This window comes from Lepus europaeus, chromosome 3 (genome assembly GCF_033115175.1).
Source record: "Lepus europaeus isolate LE1 chromosome 3, mLepTim1.pri, whole genome shotgun sequence".
Classification (NCBI taxonomy): domain Eukaryota; kingdom Metazoa; phylum Chordata; class Mammalia; order Lagomorpha; family Leporidae; genus Lepus; species Lepus europaeus.
The window spans coordinates 33,613,371-33,622,185 of NC_084829.1; the positions used below are offsets into that span (position 1 = coordinate 33,613,371).

The following is an 8,815-nucleotide window of genomic DNA, read 5'->3' on the forward strand; positions in this document are numbered from 1 at the left end:
TGTGCGTAACACAGCCCAACAACATGATAAGGACACTTCCTGGACGATAGTATTCAGGGGACTGAGAGTAAAGGATTCAAATTCATCCTGAGACATAAAAATTCTGCTTTATGAAGGCTAATAATTTCCACAAAAAAGTGTGCACTCCCTAATCATGGTTCCCATTATGGTTTGTCATTTTGTTGAGAACATGTTCTTTTATTATTCTATTGGTTTATCCTAAGGAAAGATAAAAGAAGACTTTATTATGAATACATGACAGGATATACAGGAAATAGAACACTATGGAAAACATTTATGAATTATATCATTTGATGAAATCATATATTTTATGGAATGGGAGAGGGAGCGGGAATGGGAGGGTTGCGGGTGGGAGGAAAGCCGCTGTTATCCAAAAACTGTACTTTGGAAATTTATATTTATTAAATAAAAGTTTTAAAAAAAGAAATCATATACTTTAAACATATTTCTACTTGTGTGCGGTGATTCTTCCTCGTCATTGCCAGAGAATTAGGCAGGCTGCCCACAGCTTGCCTTGGCCAAGGAGGGGAAGTGCGCCACCCGCCACTCAGCCTCCCCAAACCCCAGGGGACAGTCAGACACGTTGGGGAGTGGAAGCAGGATCTCACTTTATTGTAAAAGGGAAGTGTTTATATAGCTGCAGTACAGAGCGGATGCAGGCAAGGGGTAGGGTGATATGACACAAAAGGGTTTTAGCCAATCCTATTATACCACCTCAATGATCATTAGGCAAAAGCACCCTGGGGCTGGGTCATTTACTGCCAGGGATTTGAAACTTAAAGACAGGTTTTTAAATTCAAGGCAGGCTTAGGAAGTTCCTCTAGGCCTTTCCCGATTCAGCCTCCCCCACACTTGTGTGTAGTTATTGCACATTATGTTAGCATAAGCATAATGTCTCAGATTCAGAATGGACTTTATAGGGCAAATATACATACATAACTCTGCTTTAGTTCATACTCCACAATAGTTCTGATGAGGAGTCATTGTGGGTAGCTTTCATATTTCTAGTGACAGGATAACTATAATACAGCAATAAAAATATTCACATTTATTGAGTAATTTTTTAGCATTTTACTGTGACCTCAAAATTCCACCAAGAGATTTTTATACATATTATTTTATTTATTTCCCACATTATTATGGGTGATAAATTCTCTTTGCATCTATACAAATGGAGGAGATTAAACAACTTTGGCAAGAACACCAGGTGAGTAACTGATTCAGTCCAAACTGATCCAAGTTACATCCAATTCCAAACTTTACAAACTAAATCATTATATTACACTACCTCATGCTCAACTAGTGATCATTAGAGTAAATAATTTCTTATCATTTTTATTCATGGATAGGCATATCAGTAAGATCACTTTTTTAAAAAAAAAAAATTTTAAAAATCTTTAAAAGAAGAAGAGACAGAGAGAAAGGTCTTCCCTCCGTTGGTTCACTCCCCAAATGGCTGCAATGGCTGGAGCTGCAATGGCTGGAGCTGCACTGATCCAAAGCCAGGAGCCAGAAGCCTCTTCCCAGTCTTCCATGTGGGTGCAGGGACCTAGGCACATTGTCCACTGCCTTCCCAGGCCACAGCAGGAAGCTGGGTTGGAAGAGGAGCAGCCAGGACCAGAAATGGCACCCAAATGGGATGCCAGCACCGCAGGCAGAGGATTAACCTACTGCACCATGGTGCCGGCCCCAGCAAGACCACTTTTTATAAACAGCAGCATTTCATACACTCTGGGGAGGTACAATGTAGCTAGTTCCTTTGAGAGTTCCCTCATCACCATGCTTATCTTCTACAAATGGGAAAATCCGTGTTTCTCTTATGTAATGACCCCCGAAACTCCTGCACAAAACTCCATGTTATTGAAGAAAACAATGAACTAAAAATTGCTCAATTCCAATCATTTGTTCTTTCAGACATTACTTCAGATTCCACAGTATAATGTAGTACATGTTTGAGCATATTAAACTAGAATAAAGGGGCCAGCACTGTGGCGCAGCAGGTTAATGCCCTGGCCTGAAGCACCTGCATCCCATATGGCGCCAGTTTGAGTCCTGGCTGCTCCAATTCCCATCCAGCTCTCTGCTTTGGCCTGGGATAGCAGTGGAAGATGGCCCAAGTCCTTGGGCCCCTGCACCCACGTGGGAGACCCAGAAGAAGCTCCTGGCTTTGGATCCACTCAGTTCCAGCAGTTGCAGCCAATTGGGGAGTTAACCATCGGATGGAAGACCTCTCTCTCTCTCTCTCTCTCTCTCTCTCTCTTTCTCTCTCTCTCTCTTTCTCTCTCTCTGCCTCTCCTCTTTCTGTGTAACTCTGACTTTCAAATAAATAAATAAATCTTTAAAAAGAAAATAAAGTAGAATAAAAATGCTGTCTCGCTTGTTTCAGAAAAATATCTCTCTATTCATGTGGAAAGTTCACAATGTCTCAGAGAAGTTGGCTAGAATTCACTATCGTTCTTGGATTTGAGAAGACACTGAGTCCTTAGAGCCCAAAGATGACGCAGCATTGTCGGCAGCTATGCAACTGCAAAAAGGAGAATGCCACATTTAATGTAACAGGAAGACAACTTAGAAACCAACTGCTATGTGTGATATTCTAGGCACTGAGAGCAAGCGTGGGCCCTGAGGGCTGCGGCACCTCCCAGGTACGGGAGAGAGGCCTGCTGAAAATGATAGAATATAAACCTGTGGTAGCTGGAGCTGGTGGCATAGGCAAGTGTGCGTTGACAATAGAGTTAATTCAGAATCACTTTGTGGATGACCAAGATCCTGCAATAGACGATTCCTACAGGAAACAAGCAGTAACTGATGGAGAAATCTGTTTCTTGGATATTCAAGAACCTTCTTGATACTGAAGAGGAGTATAGTGCAACGAGGGACCAGTACTTGAGAACTGGGTAGGGCTTTCTTTGTGTATTTGCCATACATAATACTAAAGCATTTGAAGATATTCACCATTATAGAGAACAAGTTAAAAGACTTAAAGACTCTGAAGATGTACCTATGGTCCTGGTAGGAAACAAATGTGATTTGCCTCTAGAATGGTAGACACAAAACAGGCTCAGAACTTAGCAAGAAGTTAGGGAATTCCATTTATTGAAACATCTGAGAAGACAAGGCAGGATGTTGACGATGCCTTCTATTGGTTAGCTCAAGAAATTAAAAAACATAAAGAAGAGAAAATATGGTAAAAAGAAGAAAAAGAAGTCAAAGACAACATGAATAATTATGTAAATAGCTTGTACTTTTTTCTTAAGACATGCGTAAGTAAAAGTGGCAATTTTCGTACACTACACTAAAGTATTAGCATTTGTTTTAGCATTACTTCATTTTTTATCTCCATGCAAAATGTTAGCTTTTATCCTAGATGCTTATTTTTAAAGACAGTGGAATGTTTTTTCCTCTGCCTGCCAGTGTTCCCTGATCTGGTTTTGAACTAGCAGTGCCTGAGAAGAACTGACTGCCCGAGGTGGCTGCTCGGGGTTGGTGCGTGCAGTTGATTACTTCCTGTTTTCTTATCAGTTGTGAACATTGGTGTGAAACAAATTCATGAGGCTTTCAAATCATGCTTACTTTATATTTTATCTAGCACATAAATGGGTTAACTAGTAACTGTAACTTCAGTTGAGATTTTGTATGATTGGTTTTCTGTAACACTGAGGGAACACGAATGTATGGCCTGCTGTTGACTTGTCTTCTAGGCATCATGCCCTCCAGTTTGTCATCCTCACAAAGGTAGAGTTACACTGTTCACTACCACCCATGGTCACTGTCCTACAAGGCCATGGACTGTCCACACTAGATAACTGACTGAGACTCCTAAGAGATTGCTTTTCCAATTAAGGCAAACTAAGTATGAAATAAGGATTATAGCAACAATTCAAGAGCTATATTTAAATGTCACTAAATTTTTACAATAATTTAAAATTTTAATATGTATAAAAATTCTCATTGAAATTGAATACAGTCTCCCTGTGCCAGATTTATGTTCCTTCTTAGCATAAATTTACATCTTTGCTTGAACTTAAGTCTTTGAAAATAGTATTAATTCCAGTCATGATACTGATGATTCTTTGAGCCAATTGCAGCTTAGTACGTACTGAAGAGACCTAGGTGGCAAGGACAGGCCCTGTGGGACCCTCTGAGGCTTCCCTGAGAGTTTCTGAGCACAGACTATGCCTGTGGTCATCCAGTGTTGCCAGGCATCAGTTGGCCACAGAGGGAACCGGGAGAGTAGATAGCTCAGCAAGATGTATTCATACCATGTGATGGTCCCACAAACAAATCAGGAACATCACCTTTTTTAACTTTTTTAAAAATTACTTTTAAATGTTAACTTCAAAGTTTTTTTTAAGCAATGAAGTGAGAAAGTTCAAAATCTCTAGGTTCATGAATTTTCTTAACATTCATTAAAGTAGCATTTCATAAACACTTTTCAAGCCTGATCCAAATTTTTAAATATCTAATACTTAAGCAGAGATGGATTAACATTAATAAAAAGTTCTTTTGATACATTTAAAATGTTGTTCAATTTAAAATATTTGAAATGAGATGATATGGTGAGGTAAATATAGCACCAGACCAGGAAGAAGGTAACTTAGATGCTAGATATGGTCCTTGCAGAATTCTTTGATTTTGAGCAAATCACTTATTACTCATGTCTTCCTGTTAAGTCATCTCAAAGGCTCTGTATAATTCCACACATTAGGAACTGCAATGCATAACTGAGGGGATATTTAAGGCTGTTGAGTTTTTGTTACAGCTGGACAATTTTTTGAAGGTGGTGGTAATGATCCTTCATTGTGTGAATTTTGAATGGCTTAACAAAATGCTTGTTTCTGTAGAGATTTTAAAAGGTGAGAGAATCCTAGAAATAACATAATGTCACCTAATTATAATAAACTTAAAGATAAAAATCCTTATTGAAGCTGGGAAAAATTACATAGTCTTGGGCATTAACATGTTTGCCGAAGAACTTAGCTGGCATATGTAGCATCATTTGAGTGGAATATTCCAAATGAGGAATTCTAGGCTCTGTGTTAACTGAGCCACACTGCATAGGAATTTAGAATCTAACTTTTGGATTATCAAGACCTTTGCCACGATTGCACAATTTTGTCATAATGTATTCATATATAGGAACTTTCTCTTTTTTTTAAAGATTTATTTTATTTATTTGACAGACAGAGTTGCAGAGAGAGGTAAGACAGAGAGAGAGAGAGAGATCTACCATTCACTGATTCACTCCCCAACTGGCCGCAATGGCCTGAACTGCACCGATCTAAAGCCAGGAGCCAGGAGCTTCTTCCAGGTCTCCCATGTGGGTGCAGGGGCCCAAGGACTTGGGCCATCTTCCACTGCTATCCCAGGCCATAGCAGAGAGCTGGGTCAGAAGAGGAGCAGCCAGAACTCCAACCCGCGCCCATATGGGATGCCAGTATTGCAGGGTGTGGCTTCACCCACTATGCCACAGGGCCGGCCCCCACATTGGTTTTTGAGGCATAGTCATAACTAGATTAAGATTTGTGCTTTACTTTAATAGTTTGAGATGCCTGTTTGGGATCATGATAGGTAATTTAGATGGACTTAGAAAAAAACGGAAGTTATTACCTGCAGAAACATCTGTCACAACCCCACTAGCACTCAAGGAGTTATATGATGTTTATCCAAGTTTCCAGTTCCACTGTCTAGTGTTTTCATGTTGAAAAGTCTTTGAGTGCCAATTTCTTACTAATACTTAATGTAACATCTTTACCTGGAATGTATTTTAGCCATTTTTGTATAGTATAACTGAAGCATGCACATTTTGTACATAGCGATTTTTTTGGTGGGACATATGCAGTGTGATCCAGCTGTTTTAGATCCTTTGTTTGTACTGACCTAGAAATGTTGGTCATATCAAATATTAAATTTTAAAACCCATTCTTTAATTGAAATTGTTTTAAATATTTATAGGAGTAAGTTTTGTGAAGTGATATGCAATTTATAATATTTTTGTCATGGCCTATATTTCTCCAAATTATTGTAATATAATAAAAATAGTTATGGTAACTAAAAATAATAATAATACAAAGGCTGGTGGCTGGCATTGTGGTATAGCAAATAAAGCCTCAGAGACATCGACCATCCCACAAGAGTGCCAGTTTGAGTCCTGGCTGCTCTACTTATGATCCGGCTCCCTGCTGGTGCACCTGGGAAAGCAGCGGAAGATGACCCAAGTGCTTGGGTCCCTGCACTCACATGGGAGACCCTGAGGAAGCTCCTGGCTCCTGGCTTCAGCCTGGCACAGCCCTGATCCTTACAGCCACTTGGGGAGTGAACCAGAAGATGGAAGATATTTATATAGATATGGATGTAGATATAGATTTAGATATTATATATCTTTCTCTCTCTCACTTCATTTTAAATGAATAAAATAAATATTTTTAAAAATTACAAAAGCTGAATCATGATTTGTCTGAGTCTCCACTGTAATTCCATTTTCCTTCCAATGTGTGGAGATATGGCTATACTGGGAATACTGAGGGAAGTGTAGTTGTTCCTAACAAAAGCACACAAAGACATTTTCCTGTACCTGCCTGCCACAATAGTTTTGAGAAAATCTGAAACCCAGAACTCTTGCAGATATCCTTCCATCACAGGAAAGCTGACCTGCTACGAATGAGGGAGGGACAAGCAAGAAAGTTCCAGACTCATTGAATTGAGCAACCCTGGAAATGCTCTACATTGGAGTTATCTTCTATGCCATGTGCCATACAAAGTTAAAGAAAAATAAAGCCAAATAAATAGATTGAGTTTCTTTTTATTAGCAGCAGAAAGCATCTTCATTGAAATACTCCTGCCATACACTTTGATTCTTTGTTAAAATTTGATTCCTATTATAGAGTAATCTGCTTCCCACAAACAATATATAACAATTAAAAATTAAATATGCATAAAATGAACTTTGAGTTTTTTTAATGTAAAATATGACATGTCTCTGATAATGGCGACATTATATTCAAATCATTATTATCTTGGAATGAACTTTGAATTAATTACCTATTTGTAGATTTGATTTGTATTTGAAACTGACCCTTTAGATGGAATAGCAAAACTCTTCATCTTATTAACTAACTTATTTGCCTTTCTCTGAAAACATTCCTACTCCTTTAAAATAGTATATTATTAAAGTCTATGGACTTTGGAGCTATATACTGATTCAGAATTACAGTTACACAATGTTTTAAAAAAGGTACATGTAGATGGGATTTACTGTTCTAGCTTTGTTCCCCCTCATGTACTTTCTGTCAAATTTGTTTCAATTGCTATAGGATATTTTCAGTTTTTATTCATTGCCTTCTTAAACCTTTGATTCAATTTTATTCTTTTCTTAATTTACAAATTTACAAGTAAAATTGTCCACATTCATAATATATGGCATGTTTTCATACATGCATGCATTGTGGAATAGCTAAATCAAGTCACAGAACACATGCAGTACCTCACATCCTTAGGTATGAAAAATTATGATGGTATTGTGGTGTGGTCCACACTCTCTCTTTTCTAATTCTTGTCCATGAAGCTGTAGGAAGCAAATGATGTCTCACTTCATATTTATTGGAGAGAAATGTTTTTAATAAAGTAATGTGGCTCAGGTAAGATCAGATGCAGGGGCAGCAGTCAGGGTTGAATGCAAAGGGGACCAGCAACACCACAGAGAAGGCACTGTCATTATTTTGGCTTCCAGGTCAAGGGCAGAGGCTGAGAAAGCCATGGGCGAGGACGCTTCCTGTAGAGTCACCAGTCCCGGGAAGCCACTCTCTGTGGAAGATTAGCAGCCACCAAGAAAACCTTTTCACGATGAAGAGTCAGAGACAGATTCTTCCTTGAGTGTCGCCTTCTTCCTTTCATCCCAGGCATCCTGCAGGTGTCAAAGTAGAAAGTTATTTCCAGACCCAACTCTGAAAACGGCCCCTTTCCTCCCTCTCAAGACCTCACAAGACAGCATTGTAGTACGGAGAAAAAGAAAAATCTAAAATCTTTCTGAGCAGGAGCTATCTCAGAGCACAAGCCTCTAAGGGAAGAAAAGAACCTTCAAGGGCTGGCCCTGTGGCACAGTAGGCTAAGCCTCTGCTTGTGGCACTGGCATCCCAGATGGACTCCATTTTTGTTCCAGCTGCTCCTCTTCTGATCCAGCTCCCTGCTAATGGCCTGGGAAAGCAGTAGAAGATGGCCCAAGTACTTGGGACCCTGTACCTGCGTGGGAGACCCAGCTTCAGCCGTTGCAGCCATCTGGGGAGTGAACCAGTAGATAAAAGACCCTTCTGTCTCTCCTTCTCTCTGTCTGTAACTCTACCTCTTAGATAATAAAATAAAATAAAATCTTAAAAAACAAAAAAAAAAAACCAAAAGAATCTTCAGTGCTAATTGTCACATCAGAAGTCTAATCCAAAATTTTTTCCAGTGTTTCTGCCTCTTTGTCCTGCACCTCAGCCGTCTGTTCAGGATAAACTGAAATTCTCTCCAGAGAGGATAAAAGAACCTCGCGTGTTGACTGCAGTCCACAGTGTCTTGGGAAAGAGAGGAGAAGATTATGCTGAAGTGACATGGAGGCAAATACATTCCCAGGTGCCATGTCCACAGCTCCAGATCTGCCACCTGAGATTTCTCTAACAGCCCAGCACACACCATCCAGGGCAGAGAGGAGAGCTGAAATGGGAAGGCTGTGTGTGACCCAGGAAGCGTATGCCACACAACCCAGTACAACTTAATTCACTTTAGTGACTTTTCCTTCATTGTCCCCAGATTCTTC

General features: G+C 39.5%; 1 pseudogene; it reads left to right on the plus strand.

Annotated features, from left to right (window-relative positions):
• The first annotated feature begins 2,690 nt into the window (after positions 1-2,690).
• LOC133756827 (GTPase KRas-like) lies at positions 2,691-3,255 on the plus strand (annotated as a pseudogene).
• Positions 3,256-8,815: the final 5,560 nt, after the last annotated feature.